Source organism: Pinus tabuliformis, chromosome 9 (assembly GCF_031772625.1).
Source record: "Pinus tabuliformis cultivar Carrire ecotype Pingquan chromosome 9, CPIR1, whole genome shotgun sequence".
In the NCBI taxonomy this organism is placed as follows: domain Eukaryota; kingdom Viridiplantae; phylum Streptophyta; class Pinopsida; order Pinales; family Pinaceae; genus Pinus; species Pinus tabuliformis.
In genome coordinates, this window is record NC_142307.1 from 1,829,215,476 (window position 1) to 1,829,238,268 (window position 22,793).

Consider the following 22,793-nt stretch of genomic DNA (forward strand, 5'->3'; position numbering starts at 1 on the left):
CAACTTTTAGAACTTTTCATTATTGTATATATGTTTCACTATTTATCTAATATTAATATGGTTAGGTGTATGGTTAGGTATTGGTATTGGTATTGTTATTGGAGTTGGTGTTATGTTTATTTTAGCATTATTATTAGAAGGCACAATGATAGAAATTGAATGATAGATAATGGTAGAAAATTAATATATATGTGGTTGCTTTTTATAGTTATTTTAGTAAGTATTATTTATTTATATCATTATTATGATTATAGGTATTAATGGTATTAATATTATTTTTCATTTTATAATTATTATTGATTAGAGGTATTAATGACATTAATATTATTTATATTTTTATAATTATTATTGACTATAGGTATTAATGACATTAATATTATTTTTCATGTTAGAATTATTAATGTAAGTAAGGACTATTATTACTTGTAGTATTGAAATCATTTTTTAAATGATTTGAGTTTTATAAAGGAAAAAATGAAAAGTAGAAAAGCAAATGTGATATACACAAATAAGAATATAATATAGGGCATGGTAATATACTGAAATTCCAACTATTATTAACTAATAAAACACTAAAATATTATAAAACACAAAATAGTTAGAGATTGGTGCAAGACATTGTTACCTAATTATGACAAGTTAAAAAGATTTATTAGAGCTACTTACATATATTTTTAGGTAATGACTTCAAAATGTTAAAACTAATTATTAGTAGTCACAAAACATTTAAAGTCATGATGTAAAAGAATGGAATGTAGACAATCAAATTGTCTTTTTGAATTCGTATAACTAAAAACAATGATGCTCTTTAGAATTGCTATGTTAATTTTCTCTATAACAATGCATGTTTTCAATTTAGGCCTTGGTTTGGGTATAAAAATAATGTAATTTTTAAAATAAATTTATAGCAAATAGACATTTATTGTGTAGCATTACTTTTCCATACCTTTTAAAGTGGATTTCATACATCCTTGAAATTGGAAAATTCAGTGAACTCTTGGGATGATGCCCCACTATAAAAGACTTAACATAATAGTAATTTTTGGATTAAGTTCCTTTCAATTTCAAAGTAGATCAACAAATCAAATGTTATACTCAAAATAGAAAACCCTTGTTTTTAAGAAATGTGATACATGCCCATTATCTATCTATATCTATATCTATATCTATATCTATATCTATATCTATATCTATATATATATCTATATCTATATATATATATATATATATATATATATATATATATATATATATATATATATATATATATATATATATATATATATATATATATATATATATCTATATCTATATCTATATCTATATCTATATCTATATCTATATCTATATCTATATATATATATATATATATATATATATATATATATCTATATATAAGTGAATGTCATTTCATTAGGAGGCAAATTGTGGAGCATATACAAAAACATAGATGAAAATAGGAATTCTAATAATTTATGTGTTTTATTTTATCTAGATGAAATCAGGAAGTTCGTTAATTAAAACCTAAAACTAGAGGAGCCTCATCTTCCACCATGTAATTAGAAAAAATGATCTTACCGAATTTACTAAATCTTATGCATACATGTTCAAATAATTCACATAGATGTTTAAATAAGATACATGCTTTTTCCTCTATTTCTCACCAGCGTTCCCAACTCTTCCCCCTCTTTCCCTCTTTCCCAAACCCTCCACTCTCTCTATCTCCCCCTTTCTCTTTTCAACCCTCTTAACTCACATCAGTTGAGGTTTAAGACATCACTCCCATATCCCTAGAGCGACACATTTTCATGTCACATTGCTCCAATTCCTTACAAAGAGGGAGATGCATCACTCTATATTAGTTGGAAAGAGGGAAATAGATTTATCCTCGTCACTTGTTACATAATTAGCTTAGGTTCAATAATTAAAGCCTTAGCCTAACTTCTCTTTGCAATAACTATCCATATTCATCTTCTTATATCTATGAGAAGCTTGGATAATGAGACCCTTCGAGGGAAAAGACAGAAATAAACATACTAGTTATTACCAATATTGTAGTGGATTTCCTAGTATACTTCCTTCCATAGTTAAGGAGGAAAAACATCCGAGATAGATAAGAGGGAACTAATCTCCATTGAACTATAATTATAAGAAATATATTTCCCCCAATGTTGAAATATTTTTTTATACTTTACATTTGATCTGAATACACTTATATGTTCAAATAAGACCAATATTTTGTACACTAATAAATCTTTATTTGGAGAAAATATTTCTTTATCTTAGTTGTGGTGTGATTAGGTTATAGGAATTTCTAGTAGAGGTAAGATATTTGGAGATGGAAACCCACATCAAGTAGTGAAAATGGTAGTAACAAAGAGCTATTCTTGTTACTAAAAGTTGAGGTTTGGAGAAACGTGGAAGGAAGGAAGAATTTATCAAATGACATATTCAAACAAGTCTTATTTTATTTTACTCTTAGAAAAAAAAACAAATGTTTCTAGAATTCTTTTCCAATAGTTTCATCATAAGAGTATGGCTATTAAGATTTAGTTCATAAGCCTCGTCATCTTCTTATGATATTATATCGATACTTAGATAATTATAAGGAAAATAAGCATATTTTTTAGGAAAAATGTTAGTAATTGTATAGAGATAGCAAAAAACCATTATACTAGAAATAAAATACCTCTAAAAAGTTTGTTTGTTTTTTTTCTTTAATAGAAAAGTATATATATTTAAATGTATATATGTGTATGAATGAATGATTTTAAGTTGAAAGAAAATAATTAGAAAATATATTCATATCAATTAAAAAAAACTAAATCTATGATAAAAGATGATAAATGTATATTTGTATATTCTAGGGAATGGTGTATAGAAATATGCATTCAAGAATAATTCATTGACACCAAAATTTATAGAATATTACTATGAACTTCTTGGAATATTTAAAAAAAATCATGTGTTAGAGATTTTGTATTTAAATGATTTATGTCATACAATGTTATAATTGGTTTGCCATGATAATTTTTGTTGTCTAAGGGATAATTGAAAATATATAAAATAAATAAATAAATTAGATTATATTGTTTAAAAGAGAAAACCAATTCATAGAAAATTTGATGTTAAAAGTCGTGAAAAATTTTGCTTTCTATGAAATATAATGAATGTCAATCTCCATGGGTAAGATCATATTCTATGTCTTTTCAAAATTATATATGTTTAACTTATATATTAATTATTTTTATAATTAGTAATAATAATAAATTTAAAATAAAATTATAATTTCTTAGTTAGTATATTGGAATTGGGCTTCTAGAATTTTAATTTAGTTATCAATAATTATCAGGTGGATAGTGTGAAACATTCATATTAGGAAATAATTTTTATAATGCTTATTATGGATTCATGCTCACCTATGTATATCAGCCATTTAATCTATATGGATGCACTAGTTTTATGTTAGTCAACCTTATGAACTCACATGAATCCTATCAAATTAAATATTAAATAATGATGTTAAAATACTAATTATATGTTTGTATATATATGTAGTTTGATATGCAGAATATAAATTTAAGACTTAGAGGATGGGTATATTACAATATATTGAGTAATAGGTCCTTTTCCTATAATAAATTTTATGGGAACACCCATTTCTTCTCACTGTCTAGCTCTCCTATCAATATGCCTCTATCTTTCTACCTCTATCTCACTTTCGCAATTCTATCATCTCTCTCTATTCCCTTCCCACATCTCATCAACCCTATCTCCATATCCCTCTCTCTCCCCTATATGACCCCCTCCTATATCGCTCTCTATCTCGTTCTCTCTCACCTCACCCCCCCCCCTCTCCCTCACTCTCCCTCTCTCTCTCCCTAAGTTTCCCTCTTTCTATTTCTCTCTCTCTCTATTTATTTCCCTGTTTCATTGTATCTATTTTTCTTTCCCATCTTTTTTCCAATTCTGGCATCTATCTGTATCTTTATTTCTACATACTCTCTCTCTCCCTCGCATTCTATGTGTTTGTGTGTGGCCATTATATATCTTTCCCTCTCTCCGTTTCCCTAATCCTACCACTCTCTCTACCCTTTGCCCTATCTCTTTCTATATCTTCCCCTATCCATGTCCCTATCCCTCTTCGTATCTCTCTCCCTTTTCCACTATACCCCCCCATATCTTCCTTTTACCTTCATACTCTCTTTGTCTTCCTCTCTCTCCATTGTAATACTCCCTCCCACCCATTTCTACTATCCCAGGTTGTAGGAGGTTTATTGAATTGAAATTACTTCCAAAGTCTACTATGAAGATCATGTCACAAAATTGCACTTCTTCTAATATCATGAAAACTCAAAACCAATATAACCATCATCTTCAACTTGTTGAGAACTTTCAGAAAATATAAAATTTATCTCAATTTGAATGTTTGATTAAAGTTATGCCCAATTGAAGTTTAACCAAGTAAGTAATGCCACATCATCAAGGGACTCACACATGTCATACATGTGTAGCCCATATGGAGCTACCATGCCATCACAAGTAGTACACATCACTTGCACCCTTACGTGGAATCTAGGTGCTCACTACCTGTTGTGGGGAAAAGTATCCGATGCGGATGACCCTATCCCTACTCTAAAGGTGACAGTCTTTAGCAACAACTGAAAGTAAAGCTTTGATGATTTCCTTTATGAAAGTACAGAGAGAGTGAAAAGAAGGTCAACCAACCTGGTATCTTTCGCTTAGTCGATCCTTGTCCTCTCTCCTTGTCTCTTGTTCCCAGCTCCTTGCTCTCTTTGCCGGTCCAGCTACACACAGATCCTGCACAAAACAAGAGAGGAAACTACAAGATACATGTACTCATAACTGAAGCATGGATTAGGGTGAATCAAATATACATGTAAATACAATACATCAGTGCAATACAAGTATATAGGAGAACATGCAAAACTTTATTGATAGAAGTAACAGGGTTCCGAGAAGGTTACAACCAATGATGGCTCCAATCCAGCAGCACCTCCCCAGCAGCAAGAACTCTCCTCTTCACCTCTAGTAAAACAATCACCCAATAGCTCTAACTGTAATCCAACAGCACCTCCTTGCTTAACACAAAATTCCAGCCTCCTTAGACCTCATAGAAGAGCTCTATATATAGGAGAGAAGAAGAGAGGATGAGTCAGCTTGAGACTGACATGAAGCTGCCTTGTGTCCTCTCCCTCTTCAGTTTATCTTCAGTTCTTGAGTCCACTTGGAGATCCTTGGTTACACATGGTGATCAAGTACCTCTTACTCATCACAGGGCGAATCTTATGAACCAAGTGTCAGTTTGGAAGCTTCCTGGGCAATTGACACCTTGCAGGATGACTGTGCCACTTGGCCAATCTTGCCCAGCGCAGGTAGCCTTCATTACTTTTGACTTCCAGCGCAGGTACAAAGAGGTACAGTTGCATTCCAGTGCAGAAGCTCAGTGGAGCACCTGACATGATCCAAAATAAGCCTGTTTTGAAGTGTTTTCAGGTGGAGAACTAATTGGAAGTGCTGTTGTTTGATGACCTTGTTCTTTTAGGGGTAAGAACAACATGTTTAGGGACTGAGGATCCCTGTAATTATTGACATTCCATGCTCCCTGACGCGAGGCACAAAAATGTCTATAACAGTTGCCCCCTAAAGTATGAGGCCGTTTATCGGGTGAAATGCTTTAGCTAGAGGGTCCGAAGTTCGTTCTAGTGCTGAGGAGAGTGCCCTGTAATACAATACAATACAATACATTATTTTTCATTCAATTTTCATGATCTAGCTGAGGCGGGCATTCCCATGCTCAGCTTTTATAAATACATTTTGGTACATATGACAGACGATCGTCTGAAGGTAGACTGATAATTTTCTGCTGAAATTATCATCCTTTGAATAGGATGATCATCTGCTGCAATGATGTACATGGCAAATGCTTTTATATTTCCTGAATATATATCGCAGCCCGGATGGATGAAACTAGATCCGGGGTCTTCAAACTCGTTCGATCTTCACTCTAAGTACAAGTCGATCCATGTGAGAATTGCGCTGAAGTCGAACATGGAAAGACATCGCTTGATTACCGGTCAATAATGAAAACCGTTAACAAGCGCGAGAGGAATCACCAATAATGACGATGACCCTCAAGGTACTACAGTACAATTCACGTGGCGTGAATAAAGGACCTGGCGTCGAACGCCACGCAAAATCTTCTGGTCGAAGGTCATTGATGTATACCTGTCGCCGGAAGTGAGAAACTTGCCATTGAGGCATGCAAGCTTCAAAGTACTGATGGGGGTGTTCCTAGATCAACTTCTTGGATAATGAGCTGAAGTCGACAAGAAGCGATCCGTCAAGGGAGGGCCTTAATGAATCCCACATCAATGACACGGAACGGAGCTAATGATTTTAGTGGAGGCGAAAACAAACTGTGAAATATGATTCAGGGTGGCGATCATGAATGGATGAAGGATAATGTATGGTAGTGGATGGGACACGGTTGACACTTTCAGAATGACCCCTCTTGAACATATAACGACACTGATGCGATGGATCGGTAGCATTACCCCAAATGTGGATGGTGTGGCGAGGACCATGGTGATGAGACCGGTGAATGAAACAACCCAACCCGATGTGGTACGGAGGAAAAGTGTCATGTTCAAGAGTGACTTGCTACCATTAAACTTTGATGTTCTCCCAATTTTTCCCCAGTCATTTCTGACCAGTACCTCTTTATTTTTGTCAAGCTTGAGGAGGATAACATATGCTTGTTCTATAACCTGCCCTTCGGGCAAGCCCATCGCTATGATTTAACGAGCCTAGCGATAGGGAAACCCGTTCTTGTCTAAAGACAAGTTTGTCGCTATTTAATCATTTTAACGAGTCTAACGACAATGAAAACTCGGTCCTTTTCATTTTTAGAGAGTCTGAAAAGGTACAGAAAGTCAACTCCATAATTCCTTTTTCGTCATCTAATCCCTTAAGTCCGAAAAAGTATAAAACAATACAGAAGGGATGGCTGTTCGGTACTTTTACGAGCCGAACAAGACAAGTGCTCGATCGTTTTGTGCAATAATCCCTCAGGTCCAAAAAGATTAAAATCTAGAGGAGGGATAGCTTTCGGTCGTTTAACGAGCTAGAAGGCCAAAAACTCGGCAAACTTTTCATATTTTACGAGTCAGTGAAAAGAGCTCAAAGAAGACTCGTCTTTTGAGGAACGAGTGATAAACAGGGATAGCAACTGATTCCAGGTACAAATTGGAATTTTCCAATCACGGTAGTGTCACAAGGATGGCTAGGTGAAATCACTCTTCGCAGCTGTTCCTCAAAATAGGTAAACACACATATGGGGGTGAACGATCGGCCAAATGAAATGGAGGTGATGGATGAAAACACGACCAAGGCTTTTAAGGCTTATAAATTTACGATCGCAATGGTTATTTACCGAGATAGGTTCATTTTTTAATGAGCTTGAACTTTGGCGAAAAAACTCTGCTCACACTTTTCTATTTTTTAACGAGCATAAATTCCGTGGTAAAACTGCTCGATTCATGGTCAAATTTAATTTTTTACTTTTACTAGCTTTTCTCTTTTCAAATGTAGTACTTCATCTTCAATTGCTACAACAAATTTTGTTAGAAATGGACAACATTTGCATGAAAACGAGATTATCACCCTAATATTTAACTTTAAACTGTGTAAAAAGTCATAAAAAGGGGTTTTTACCTCTCATTTACCATTTCATTTGCATTTTGCTTGTTGGAGCTCTGGAGGTGCCTCTTCTTCCTTGATTTTCACCAGCTGATTCCGGGAGATTCTGTGGACGATTTTCGGCGCCGTTTGGACCAGGTAGGAGCTAAACCTTAGCCCTTCACTTTCATGGTTTCCTTTTTCAGTTTCATGCATGTTTTTCAGAGTTTCTGGGCCCCAGAGGTTTCATTAGGGCGCCCTGGCATCAGCGCAGGTTCCCCTTTCGAAATCTGCGCTGTATTTCAGGCAGCCTTAAGGCAGACTGAGTTCCAGAGCAGGGGGAAGACTCTCTGCCTGCGCTGGGCCTGAAAAAGCTGATTTTGCATGAGTTTTTTGATGATTTTTCGCCAGATTTTCATCAAAATCAGGAACTTACTCCTTCTCTTGTTTGATTGTAGGGAACTTTGGACAAAATGTCCCTTACATGGCGAGAACGAGAACATGAAGCAGAGGACATGGTTGCACTCCATGACCCAGTCACGGTGAACGCACTTCGGAACTGTGGCCTGCTGAAGTTCTTCCGTATCTCTAGCATGAGAGCACAGATTTCTTTACTGCAGTATATGCTTGATGCTTGGGATCCTGTTAACCAAGTATTCCATATTAGGGGGAAGTTCTTCCCCTTGACCATAGAGGACATGTACTTCTTGACTGGGTTGTCAAGGCGGGGTGCTCCCATTTCTTTGTTAGGTACGGCTCGAGGGACTACTTCCACCAGAGACTATATCCGTCAGTATTGCCGGGAAGGTTCACAGCCGAGCAAAGACGGCAAGATCAATATCCGTGACATTACTGACAGGTCTCTCAGATCCATTCTATTTACTATTGGTAGGATGGCCGGTAGTGCAGCTTTACATGTTGCCAACAGATCTTATATGCAGCACGCCTTGGAATGTCTCCAACCTAAAGTGTTTAACTGGTGCGATGCAGTACTTGTTCAGATGAAAAGTCAATTGACCAAGGTAAAGGACGGGGGGCTGAAGAACTTTGGATTTGGTTCTATTCTGACTGCCTTTGTCTTGGAGAAAATCCCATTGATGCAACCTCAGTACATCTTGCTTGATGTGCCTTCTCCGACCGAGCCACGCATGCAGAGGTGGGTTGACCATATGTCCCGGCATGCTGGTCAACCTCATATTACATTCACTGAGTCCTTCTTTAGGTGGTTCGAGTGTCAGGAGATGGCATTTTCTGAGTACCCATATGTGGGTATGGACTACCGAGGTGATCCGGACTTGGTGCTTCCGGATGGCGAGCAATGGGGCGCTATTGGTAAAATCTCTGACCATATCACTGTTTATTGTTTTCATTCATGATGTTTACTGTTCAAAACTGATCAAACTCTTGGGTGCATGCAGATGTTGGTCCTGTTCGTCCAGTAGCTCGTCCACGATCGCCATTTGCTGCCCCAGCAGCAGAGCCTGCCAGGAGAGTTGTTATTCGCGACCTTGGTGATACTGAGATACTTGCAGCTGTGCAGGAGCAGGTTGAGAGCCTTACTCATGGCCTTTCGGATGTACAGATTGACGAGTTACCTTTACAGTTGCAGCGGCACACCATCGGCGTGCCTAGACAATGGACTCGTCTCTTGCGCATGATCGCACAGACCGTGACGTACTTTCATGAGCACCACTAGGCTAGGGTGCCCCCTAGCATCTTTTTGAGTTCTAGGTCATATGACCAATTTTGTTTTGATTACAGCACATTATGTACAAACTATAAACAGCTTTATATATTTTGATTTTCGGAGTTTATTTCAGTTTATTTGTGATCCACTTACATAGCACTGATGTATCTCTTTTTATATATGTTGTAAATGTCTATCTAATACATAGTTTGCTAATGAATCTGTTAATGTGTTCAAGTTTCTGGAAATATGTTGGTATTGAATTGAATCAAACTCTCTTTCCAAAATCTTAACTCTTAGAAACATACGATAAATAGTTGGGTTGCGAACTGAATATATACCAGTGAGTTGTAGTATCACAAGTTGTGAGTCTAGCCTAACAATTAGTCGGCGTATACCATGAGCGATGGTATCAGAGAGGAGTTCGATCAACGCACTATACTCAGCGATATTGTTTGTTGACCGTCCAATACACACACCTCTGAAACTCACTAACTCGCCGCTTGGATCAAAAATGGCCCAGGCAGCGGAGGACAAATTCCGCGTACTACGACTCGCTCCGTCGGCATATCCCACATATGTATCAGAATAATTCGACATCTGCAACAAACGAGAAGGGTGGATTACTACCAAAACAAACATCTTAGCGAAAACAAAATACAACAAAAGCACTCAGGTTACTATTTAGGCATAGTAACGCTTGAGGTACAACCCGTTACGGGGTTGCGCCAGTGGTATTCCGTCATAATCCATTAACTCGTAGGCTCCTTTTGCTAACACCCTTTTAACAATATAGGGACCCATCCATAAGGACTGAAATTTTCCTGCTCCTAATTTGTCGGATTCTTGGTCGTAAAGCAAAACCAAGTCACCCTCAGAGAAGTTGCGAGGTTTGACATTCTTGTCAAATTGTGCTTTGACTCGTTTCTTATGGGCCTCATTTGCCAAAGCGGCATCACGACGGCTTTCATCCAACTGGATCAATTCCAGGAAATGAGCCTCTTCTTCTGAGGTTCCGGGGAGGAGGTCAATTGCGAGTTTAAGAGACGAAATTTCGCACTGGATCGGTAAGACTGCCTCTAGGCCATACACCAATTGGAATGGTGTGAATCCGGTGGCATTCTTTACCGAGGTTCGGTAAGCCCACAATGCTGAATACAGGATTAGATGCCATCTTCTCTTGTGAACCCCGATCATCCTTTGCAACATACGCTTCAGGACCTTGTTGATTGCCTCAACTTGTCCGTTGGCTTGTGGATAATACGGGGTAGAGTTGTCGTGCGATAGCCCTAGTTTGGCAGCTAACTCAACCATCATGTGATTGCGAAAATGCGATCCATGATCTGTCACTATAGCTTGCGGAACGCCGAACCTGGCGACTACATGATTAAAAAAGAAAAGGGCAGCTGTTTCACCAGTGTTATCCAATGTAGGCATCGCCTCGGCCCATTTGGTAAAATAGTCAACAGCGACTATAATATACCCATGCCCCCCGGTCGAGGTGGGGTTACATTGCATGAAATCGATGCCCCACTTGGCGAAGGGCCCAACAACAACTATCGGCTGTAAGGGTGCGGGTGGTCTTCTGGTTTTGCTATCAAAGATCTGACATGCATGGCAACTTCTGACAGCTATTATGCAATCTTTAAACATAGTTGGCCAGAAATATCCTGCTCGTAAGATTCTTTGTGCTGTTGCATATCCAGATTGATGCCCCCCGCAGGCGCCTGAATGACAATCATTCAGGGCTTTTTCGGCCTCCTCATGGGTAAGGCACCTCCTCAGAACCGTATCGACACCACGACGGTAAAGTGTATCACCAACGATCATGTAGTCTTTAGATTGGTATCGTATACGTTTCCGTTCTGAGTGTGAGGTATTAGGCCTAAATTTTTGGGTTTGGAGATAAACAATGATGTCTCCATACCACTCATCGCTTACTGATATCAGAAACAAATTTTCATCCACGATTGACTCTTCTGATGTTTCATCGTTGGACGACGATGGGAGATCGCATAATAATTCCGCGAAAACTAGAGCTTTCTTCGATTTGGATTTTACAAACTCTAAATCAAACTCTTGAAGGATGGGTATCCATTTTGAATATTTTCCCCCAAGCAACTGTCGCGACAGTATATACGTCATGGGATTGCAATCTGACAGAACGGTAGTTTTCCTAAAGAGGACATAATGTCGAAACCTTTGAATCGCTTGAACAGCAGCAAGCGCTAGTTTTTCAACATAGGAATATTTACTTTCTGTATCATTTAAGCTTTTACTTAAATAATAAATAGGATGTTCGATTCCATCGACTTCTTGCACTAAGACCATCGCAATGGTCGTATCTGCTGCAACTAGATACAGGTTAAAATCTCTTTGATAGTCTGGGGCGTACATTAATGATGCTCTTACTAGACAATCTTTCAGAGCGTCAAAGGAAGCTTGCGCAACCTGGTCCCAGACAAAAGGTACATCCTTTTTCAAAAGACGAGTATAACCTTTGGCAAGTTCTGCGTAATTTGGAATGAACCTCCTCAGAAAGTTTGCTTTCCCTTGGAGTTTCTGAATCTGAAGAAAATTTGAAGGTGGAGGCAAATTAATGATTGCCTGAACCTTACAGGGATCGAGACGAATCCCATCCTTAGAGACAACAAAGCCTAGTAGACGACCAGAACCGACGCAAAACACACACTTGTGTGGATTGAGTCTTATCTTGTAATGTCGGCAACGTAGAAATATCGCTCTCAAATGCCGCGGATGATCAGTCCGCTTTCGCGAATGAGCCGGAAGATCATCGAGGTACGGTTGAACAATGTTCTTGATGTCATGGAAGGCATAATTCATTTCCCTCTGAAACGTCGCCCCTGCGTTCTTTAAACCAAAGGGTAATTTTCGATAAGCGAATGTGCCCCACGGACAGATGAATGCAGTCTTAGACTGGTCCTGTGGGCGGATATTTATTTGATTATACCCGGAAAATCCATCCATAAAGGAAAAGATTTCACATCCGGCGAATTCATCAATTATCTGGTCGATGAAGGGTGTAGGGTAGTTGTCCTTTGGACAAGCTTTGTTTACATCCCTATAGTCGACGCACACTCTTATCGTCCCTTGTTTTTTCATAACAGGGACAATATTCGATACCCAATCGGTTAGAGGAACCGGGTAGATGAATCCAGCATGGAGAAGTTTTTCAACTTCTGCCTTAATGGCAGCGGCTTTCTTCGGATGTACCTGCCGAAGCCGTTGTCTTACTGGTTTGACATCAGGATACATTTTAATTTCATGTTCAACTATGCTCGAGTCAATGCCTGGCATTTCATCATATGACCATGCAAAGACATCTCTAAATTCGCGAAAGAGAGCACTATATATTTCCAGTTCTGAAGGGGAACAACTTTTGCCGACATGAATATTCTCAACAACATCAGATTTTGTCGAGATGTTTATGGCTATAGTCTCTTCAATATTGGATAGGTTTCTTTCTGAATCCACCGTATTTACAGTATTTGTTAGGAATTCAAATACTGAAGGGTGATATAGGTCGTGATGAGTTTCTTCTTCACATTCTGGAAGAAGGGAATGATGGTGGTGATCATTCCATGGTGTCCCCTCAATCATCATTGATTGTAAGATTCCTTCGTCAGTCCCATGAACTTTTGACCATGGATCTAATGGGGTACCATATTCTTCGGACCTATCTACCCAAACGCTTGACGAGCGTTCATTTGGGTTCGCCTCCCATGCCTGAAACATTGATTGCTACAATATTTCAATGGGGCTAGGAGGCAATACCACTTGATGATCCATGACGACTTTATCTTCTGCGACCTTCGATGAAGATACCATGTTGCATGTTGCTACAAACGGGATATCCACTATATGGGAAGGAGGTGGCAATGCGAAAGTTCCCATCATTGTGGGATCTTTTAGCAAGCCTACTCCGATATCTTTTATCGAATGGTCGCTCCCATGGACCAGGGGAATGCTTCCAGTAACTTGCGAACCGTTAGGGAGGAAATTCTGTTGGTCGACGATCGTAATCCCTCCTTCAAATGGGAATGCGATTTTCCTAAAATATTTTGACACTACAGCTGCCATGGCATATATCCATGGTCTTCCCAGTAGGATGTTATAGTCAAGATTGCCATCAATGACTTCAACATCAATCTCTACTATTTTTCCTCCTAGTTCAACCTTAAAGTTATTTAGGATACCGTATGGAGTGTACGACCTACCGTCAAATGCTTTCAATGTCGTCGAAGATCGCGACAAGGTTGGAGATCCAAGAGTTTTCCAGCAACTCATCGACATGATACATGTCGATGCACCCTCATCAATAATCGTTCTATGAACAGTTTTGTTGAGTGTTTTCACTTGAATAAGGAAAGCTAATTGCGCTGGTAACTGAGGATCATATCCTTTGTGATCAAAGGATACAAGATTGGAATCTTTAGGATCCACTCCACCAATTGCTGATAACAATGCCTGTCTTTGGGATGGGCAATTTTGTAGTACCTCAAGAGTCGACATAGCAGATGGCGATTGGGCCAAATCCTCCACTATATTATAGTGTTGCGCCGCTCTGGCGCGAGGGTTGAATGTCGACTTGTGGACTACTCCCTTAGGCGGCTTTATTGTTAATTCATGCGTGAGGGGGGGTACAACTTCTGCCGAAGTCGTTGTCGAACTACTGGGTTGATCTTTCCCTTTGTCGTTCGACACCGGCGGATTCCCATAATCTTTATTCCTGGTCGAGATCAAAGCATCATTTTGCTTAGAAACTGACAGCATAAGCACTTGAGACGGGGAAGCATTTCCACTATCAACCATATTTTGACCTGGGGCAGGAAATGGATCAGTCAACACAGCTGAAGTTTGGGAACTTTCTAGGAACCTCTTTAACTCAGCTTTGAACGGACAGTTCTTTGTTGAATGATCTTCATCGCATATTTGACATGGAGGAAATTGTTTCCTTTGCCCAGGAGGGTTTGAAGAATTTTTTTGAGGGGATGACTCACCTTGTTTCTTCTTCTTCCCTTTGTTTTTTTTTTTCTTGCTTCCTGGTTGATTGGAGTTTTTGTCTTTATCTGTAGATACAGCATCTACCTCCGAAGCAAGAATCTCTTGATTTGCTTTTTGATTCGAAGTCTTACGGGCTTTCTTATTCGAATCCTTTGTCGACTTAGAATTTGCAGTTCCAATCACGCCATCACCGGCATGAGAGTCACTATTCGATCCGGGAGGAGGAGGGATTGAAAACTCCGGTCTGGGGGCATCAGGTATCTTATCATAGAGCGTGCCCGACTGAGTATATACTAAGTCCAAATATTTAGCACGAGCAATAACTTGCTCCTCTGTTACGACGCCTCCCTTGGCCACATCTTCTGTAATTGCTGGCAGAAGCGACTTTATAAACCACTCAGCTAATAGCTGATCTGGAAGATAGGTTTTTACCATTCTGCGACGATGACGCCACTCATGTATATGATCAGATATATGTGTGGCCGTTGTCTGCTTGAAATTGGTCAAAATCTCTGTTCCAGTTTCGTACCTTATAGGTAACTGAAAGTGTGTTAAGAAAGTCGTGGCTAGGGAACTAAAATTGTCGAAAGAGGCTCTAGGTAATTCAATATACCATTTGGTCGCCGGACCAGTCAATGTCCTCTGGAAAAGGCGAAGCCTTATCGAATCATCATTCAAGGTATTCGACGAACACCACATATGGAATGTCATCACATGATTCGACGGGTCTTCGCCCGGATTTCCATTGAATTTAGGAATGTCCGAAGGAAGTTTGTGAGGAATCGCTGGCCACCAATGGGCATAGGTGATTGGATCGTTCGTTAATCGATGTAAATCTGGTAATTCTAAGGTCGCCACGAATGGCAACTGCTGATTCAGGTTTGGCGAGGCGTACCCAGGATACGATGGAATTGCCTGAGCAGTAGGCCTTTGCACACCAGCATAATGCAACTTATGTTGATATGACTGATATGGTTGGTGGGCTTGGCCACTGTAAAGTGGTTGATTTAACCCGTTCTGAATATAGGGTTGCCCACTATTCGCAAAGATCTGTTGCTCAGATCCTTGGTACACCTGTTGAAATTGAGGTTGTTGGTATTGCACCATCCATGGTTGTGCGACACTAACCGACGGACCAAGATGCGGGGTTATGGTCCCCGTTTGTATCTGTGTCGTCCCGGCAGTTGGCGATTGTGGTTGTGTTGCAGGGTCAATAGGCCGTTGCATTACAACTTGCGGTTGACATACAACAGGCATCGATTGAACTTGCGACACGGTTACAATTGCTGGCGTCGTCGGGATACTAGACATAGGTACCGATTGTTGCATAGAATATACAACTCTTTGTTGTTGGGGTAACATAGGTACCCAACCACTCGTCGTTACTTCAGTCAAACCTGAATGTGGTTGAAAACTGCCGTATGGGTATCCTCCCGGAAGAGGAAGTGAAAGGGCATATTGCCCCCCATACGGTAACAATCCGGAGCTCAAGGGTATAGATGGCCTTTGAGGACTGGATGGCCCAAAATGATTCCCAAAGGGATCAATTTGTCTAGTTTCAACATAAGAATTACTGGGTATTATACCGGAAGAACAAACTGGAACAGACCAAGTTGTCATAATAGTCCCTGGGTGGACTCCTTCTAGTTGATGAGAGCTAGTTGGGACGGCTGGTATGCCGGCAAACATCGTTGGATTGGCAGCAAGAACTTCCGCTATCGGTGTGTCGTTTTGCACAGTCCTAGATGTCGATGGTTGTTCAGACATTTTAAGTTTATCCAATAAACTTCCTAACGATTCTTCAGGAACTTCCAGTGGCGATGGACAAACTTCTGATGCAGAAGGAAAAAGAGTGGTACCTACTCCAAAATGAATTGGAGTATTTGCTTGCTGGTCCTCTACGATTTCCTCTATTGCAATCAGACCAGGAGGAAGAGGCAGACCGTCAGGTCCGTAATAAATTTCTGGTGCCGAAGAAGGGGTTGCTTCGACAGCGACAGTTGTTTGAACAACAAGACTCTGTGGACCGGTTTCAGATGGAACTGGTTCAGTTATGCAAGTACTTGTTTTCAGACTAGGATCTCCACAACTGTCCTTCTGTTGCTGTTGAACTTCTTCAATAGAGGCAGGGATTCCAGAAATATTGGGAGTGACCAGAATCTCAGATGTTGTTGGAACTTCCGTTCTAACTCCAAAAGGAGATTTTGACCTGGACCAGCGAGATCGCTTCGCCCGTACTACTTTCGGTTCCGGGGACGAAGGTGGTTGACTCGCAAGTCTCCCCGAACGACGGAGTTTTAATTGACTTTCCTCCACGGTTGCGGATTACTTGATCAACTAAAATACAAAAAGGGGAATTATGTTTCCGTATTGAATGAATTTTATTAGACGCTTTTAGACACAACTTTGCTTTTTCATGTTTTAAGAGTCGAGAAAAAGCTAAAGATGACTCTAGTCGCCTTCGATGTATTAACGAGCCCGAAGTGACAAATGCTCGGTTGGACCTTTTCAGTTATAGAGTTTGAAAAGGGCCAAAAGAAACTGCTCTGGAGATCTAGGCAGAGGGTGTGCCAAACCTTTCGCGAAACCACAGAATACGTTTTACGGTACGGGTGGTCGATCTTCGTGAATGCTGTGTTCACTGCATCGCGATCAGTAGGGCGGCCGACACGGCTTCCTAAGGATAAAGGATAATTGCCTATAGGGGTCTCCCAATATACGCGACGGTACGCGGGAGCACAAGTCCGTATTAGTGCTATCGTCCCTCAGGAGGAATCACCCACCTTCGTAGAGATCGACAGTCACTACGTTTAACGACGCCAGAACACGTCTCTACCTAGACCTCTATTGTGAGCGTTATGTTACAATGCGTTTTTAGATTCATTCAATATATTTTAAGTTGATCTTGTTTATCAGTTTGTCTTTCAGGATCACCACGAGATGTATTGGTACAAATTCCTAAATGCAGCTAAAATGATAAGCAAGATTTCACAATCTTTTTAGCTTTGAAAATCCTAACTACTGAGGGGAGAGAAAAACAATATCTTTCCACACAGAGCACCAAGCACAAACTAATGCACTTTCTCCTAGATCAGACACCCAAACTTATCAAAATGCAAATGCAAGATGCATGTATTTCTTTTCTTTTCCTTTAATGTTGATGTAGACAAAAGGAAATTGTTGTATAATTTTTGAATTCAATTTGAAGCGTAAACAAACAAGTATTGTCTAAAATGAAAAGACGCTTTACAGGCACTTGTTTCAACACTAACAATGTATGAATTCAAACCATAAAGTGAAAAACAAACAAACTCAAATAGCCATGAACAGTAACAAAACTAACTCTTCAGATCACAAAGACACTTTTACAGTTCAGGATCTAAGAGGTCACAGCTATACTGGTTCGCTTTTCACAATGGGAAACTGTAACTGAAACAAGAAATACTGAAAGAACATTCACAGTTTCATTACACAACTGAGGCGGAATAATGTCAAGGAGAAGTGGTTTACAGCAAGTACAATGACCAGCAAACAATCAGCAAAAAACAAGTGAAAACAGGGCCAAGACACAAAGGGAAAGCTGAGCAAGACAATGGCTAACTGGACCAGCGCAGGTTCTAGTCTTCCAGTTTGACTCTCAGCGCAGTTCCCGAAGGGAGCACCTATGCTGTAATGCAGGCTGCCTGTGGACAGCCTGCACTGACTCATGAGAGTTTTGTCTACAAAGAATTCCGGGTCATAAAAAGCTCAAAAATGCACTGTTTTTGCTGAAATAAAAAGCTATAGGTCAAGTACAGGCTAAGGGATGATCAAGAGGATGAAGATCTATCACAAAGAGTAAAGAGTCTTTTGTAGATAAGCTCTTCAAATCTTGAATTTGCTCAGCAAATGAGCAAGAGTAGCAGACCCTCTACTTCGCTTTTGATATAGTCAAAAGCTTTTCGATTTGGTACTCTTTTCTTCAAGAAATGAATAGCAAAATACTACAAACACCAACAAGATACTAGGCTCCCCAGTGGAGTCGCCAGTTTGTTGTGGGGAAAAGTATCTGATGCGGATGACCCTATCCCTACTCTAAAGGTGACAGTCTTTAGCAACAACTGAAAGTAAAGCTTTGATGATTTCCTTTATGAAAGTACAGAGAGAGTGAAAAGAAGGTCAACCAACCTGGTATCTTTCGCTTAGTCGATCCTTGTCCTCTCTCCTTGTCTCTTGTTCCCAGCTCCTTGCTCTCTTTTCCGGTCCAGCTACACACAGATCCTGCACAAAACAAGAGAGGAAACTACAAGATACATGTACTCATAATTGAAGCATGGATTAGGGTGAATCAAATATACATGTAAATACAATACATCAATGCAATACAAGTATATAGGAGAACATGCAAAACTTTATTGATAGAAGTAACAGGGTTCCGAGAAGGTTACAACCAATGATGGCTCCAATCCAGCAGCACCTCCCCAGCAGCAAGAACTCTCCTCTTCACCTCTAGTAAAACAATCACCCAATAGCTCTAACTGTAATCCAACAGCACCTCCTTGCTTAACACAAAATTCCAGCCTCCTTAGACCTCATAGAAGAGCTCTATATATAGGAGAGAAGAAGAGAGGATGAGTCAGCTTGAGACTGACATGAAGCTGCCTTGTGTCCTCTCCCTCTTCAGTTTATCTTCAGTTCTTGAGTCCACTTGGAGATCCTTGGTTACACATGGTGATCAAGTACCTCTTACTCATCACAGGGAGAATCTTATGAACCAAGTGTCAGTTTGGAAGCTTCCTGGGCAATTGACACCTTGCAGGATGACTGTGCCACTTGGCCAATCTCGCCCAGCGCAGGTAGCCTTCATTACTTTTGACTTCCAGCACAGGTACAAAGAGGGACAGTTGCATTCCAGCGCAGAAGCTCAGTGGAGCAGCTGACATGATCCAAAATAAGCCTGTTTTGAAGTGTTTTCAGGTAGAGAACTGATTGGAAGTGCTGTTGTTTGATGACCTTGTTCTTTTAGGGGTAAGAACAACATGTTTAGGGACTGAGGATCCCTGTAATTATTGACATTCCATGCTCCCTGACGCGAGGCACAAAAATGTCTATAACACTACCATGTCCCTATGGTGCTTGTCATGTTAATCCTTGCATATAGACCCCACTAGGCCATGAATATATGAGTTATGAAGTGAATCCATTATATATCCAATTCTAAGATGTTTAAAATTTGATTGATTGCATTATATATCCAATTCTAAGATGTAAAAGATTGGAGTCGGTTCAACATGGGTGGTTCTTTCATTTTAGACACCCCCTTCTTATCTCGTGACAAACTAGGGAGGGACCTAAGTTACACATAGGAAAATTGATCGGGCCTTCACTATCATCCTACTTCAACAAGGTGGTGCCATGTACCTAATTTCCATATAATTATTATTTTTTTTAATTGGAATTTTGAATATCACTATCATCTATCATCTATTTTAATTGGGACAATATTTATAATTATAATTTCCACTGTACAGCAATTTGTAATCTGTTCACTTTATAATTTCTTATTATAGTTTCCTTTCGATAAATCATCGTAATATGACTCCTCTCATTTTAACTAAACATACGTGTCGTTATAACAAAAGCTAGGTTATGCATATATGCCTAAGAAAGAGTATGAATTCTCTTGTATTTTGATCTTAAATTTGCATTTTACACTAACTTAATATTATTCATAAATGATGATTTATCTAGGTCATGTTTACACCCCTTCCCATCAATACTAATATTTTCTCCTTGTATCAATACAAATCGAGAGGCTTTAATGGGATCAATATCATTATTAGTCCCTGCCTGGGACTCTTAGCGATCGATTGTGCGTTGACTGCATATTAATCTCTTGTTTGACCAAAAAATATCACTGTGCATCACAACTTTAACCAATGTTTTCATAGTAGAAAATAATATAAAATTTATTATGTAATTTTTGATTGGACAACAAAGTTGGGGGTCTTATTGCGGGCTTCTCGCACCTTTCAAGACATTATGTTCGGCTTAAAAATAAGATATCCAAAGTTTTCGGAGATGAAAAGTTTTTGTTATCCAAAGTTTCCTCATATTGCCGAGCTTTTCCAAAACAACATTTTCGAAATATGAGAGGTTAAAAATATTAGACAAGCAGTAATGTATATTTCTAATAAATAAATATTTTTCCGAAAACATTAAAATATATATATATATATATACATATATATATATATATATATATATATATATATATATATATATATTACAAATAATAAGGAAAATAAAAATCAGTCATCTAATTTTAATATTACTTTAATATTAAAAAAATGTAAAAAGTTAAAAAAAAATAATAATCTAACCTTATCATAGTTATCGATGTAAAAAGCTAAAAACTAACCTAAGCTTATAATAATTACATCACCACATCCTAAACATTTCCAATTTCTCACCCAAAAAATTATAATAAAATTAGCTCTAATAACTTTTTCAGTTATCCGAAACTCATTTTTCCAATTATAACTCATGAAATCCTACATTTCAAATTTTTTTAACAAATATATCTCATAAAAATTATTTTTTTGCGGTGTATGTTTCCACTAATTTTCTGCTATTAATTTTTTGTTATTTTCGGTTACTTTTTGTGTTTTTTTTTTTTACTGTTACCAAATTATTAGTAAGAACTCATATTTTACCGAAATATTTGACATTACTTTTTAGAATAAAATAAAACAAAAGTCACTAAACACTATTTAAATGATTCTAAAATTTTCTGAAATCTAATTAAATATAAATTACTTGATAAGAAAAACATAATAATAGGATGTTTATTGAAAAAGTTTTTGGCATATCAAAATTTATTTCTCCAGGGATTTCTCCGTGTCTTGCATGCAGTGTCGTGCATCCTGCAAGTGCCACTTGTTTGCATATGCAGAGACATCCACGGTGGTTTACAAATGCCTTGTCCGGAGTCCCGGTGGTTTACAAATGCCTTGTCTTGAATCTGGAGTAAGTTCAGAGCAGAGAGTGTCGAGCAGCTAATTCTCCGGAGTAAGGTCAGAGCAGAGAGTGTGGAGCAGCTAATTCTCTGGAGTAAGGTCAGAGCAGAGAGTGTGGAGCAGCTAGTTTGAGGAGTAAAGGAGCAGAGAGCGTCCAGCTGAGGTTCACCTTTACAACTTGTAAGTTCCATTTTACAGTGACTTAATATTACTTTCCACGATTACAGCAGTTCCACCATTACAATAGTCGTTTTTGTTCATGCCATTTCTTCGTCTAGTCCAAGTTCAGCCACTCGTATTCAATAGTTAGTTAGTTCCTTAAGTTGAATATATTAGTTCCATTTCCATTTTAATTTTGGGATTTTTAAGTTAGTTCCTTAAGTTGAATATATTAGTTCCATTTACATTTTAATTTTGGGATTTGTAGATGGTGTTTAAGCGCTTTTTTAATTGTGAAAAACTCTATTTGTTAGGATCATCCATAACTCACATTCACGGAATTTACAGCAATAGGCTCTTACAGTGACTTATATATTGTGTTTCGTACCTTTATTAGAACATCTTTTTATCATAGAACCCAAGACAAGGGAAGGCAACGTCAGAAGTTGAGATCTTCCCTATGATATGTTGTTTTGCAGGTTCTTTGTAGTGGCGAATGCAATTGCATGTGGGTACACATTGTTTTCATTCATCTTCTCCGTAACCGGCAAATTTTCCTCCTATACACTGTCAACCTTTCTTCTCTTTGTCACTGATTTGGTAATGCCTTTTTCTTCTTCATTACTATGAAGGTGTGAAAGATGGGTTATAAATGTTGTTCAAATCTTGAATTGAATTTCATAACTATGTGCAGGTGATGGTGGCGGTGGTATCGTCGGGGGTCTCTGCAACGACTGCCATTGCTTACGTCGGGTACAAAGGAAATTCTCATACTCACTGGGGAAAACTCTGCAGTATATATGATTACTTCTGCCACTCCATTAAAATTCAATATGCTGTAAGATATATCCGAAGGGTTGTTATACATGAATATCAAGTGGGAGACGGCAGCAAAATACGCAACCAGAAACAAAGTAGAAATAATAAGGGTGATAATTGAGAAGCTCATTCTCTCCAACCCAATCTAAGAGACAGAAGATAAACAAAGAAGTGAGTTTATGAGTGAAAATAGAGATTCATTTCTATATATCTGCTTAAATAATTTGTTATAAAAAGTTGTTGATTCAGGATCTGTTAGATTTTTTTTTTTTAATTATTTGAATATTCATAGTGGTATTTGAAATGTGGACAATGTTAGCAAACCTCACGCCAAAGCACGCATGGTGTATAAATTAATATTATTAATTATAAAAGTAATAGTTAGATATCTACATTTAAAGGGA

The 22,793-nt window shown here is 38.5% G+C and overlaps 1 pseudogene; it reads left to right on the forward strand.

The window, feature by feature from the left end:
• The first annotated feature begins 21,341 nt into the window (after positions 1–21,341).
• LOC149156107 (CASP-like protein 1U1 pseudogene) lies at positions 21,342–22,510 on the forward strand (annotated as a pseudogene).
• The last annotated feature ends 283 nt before the right edge of the window (positions 22,511–22,793 follow it).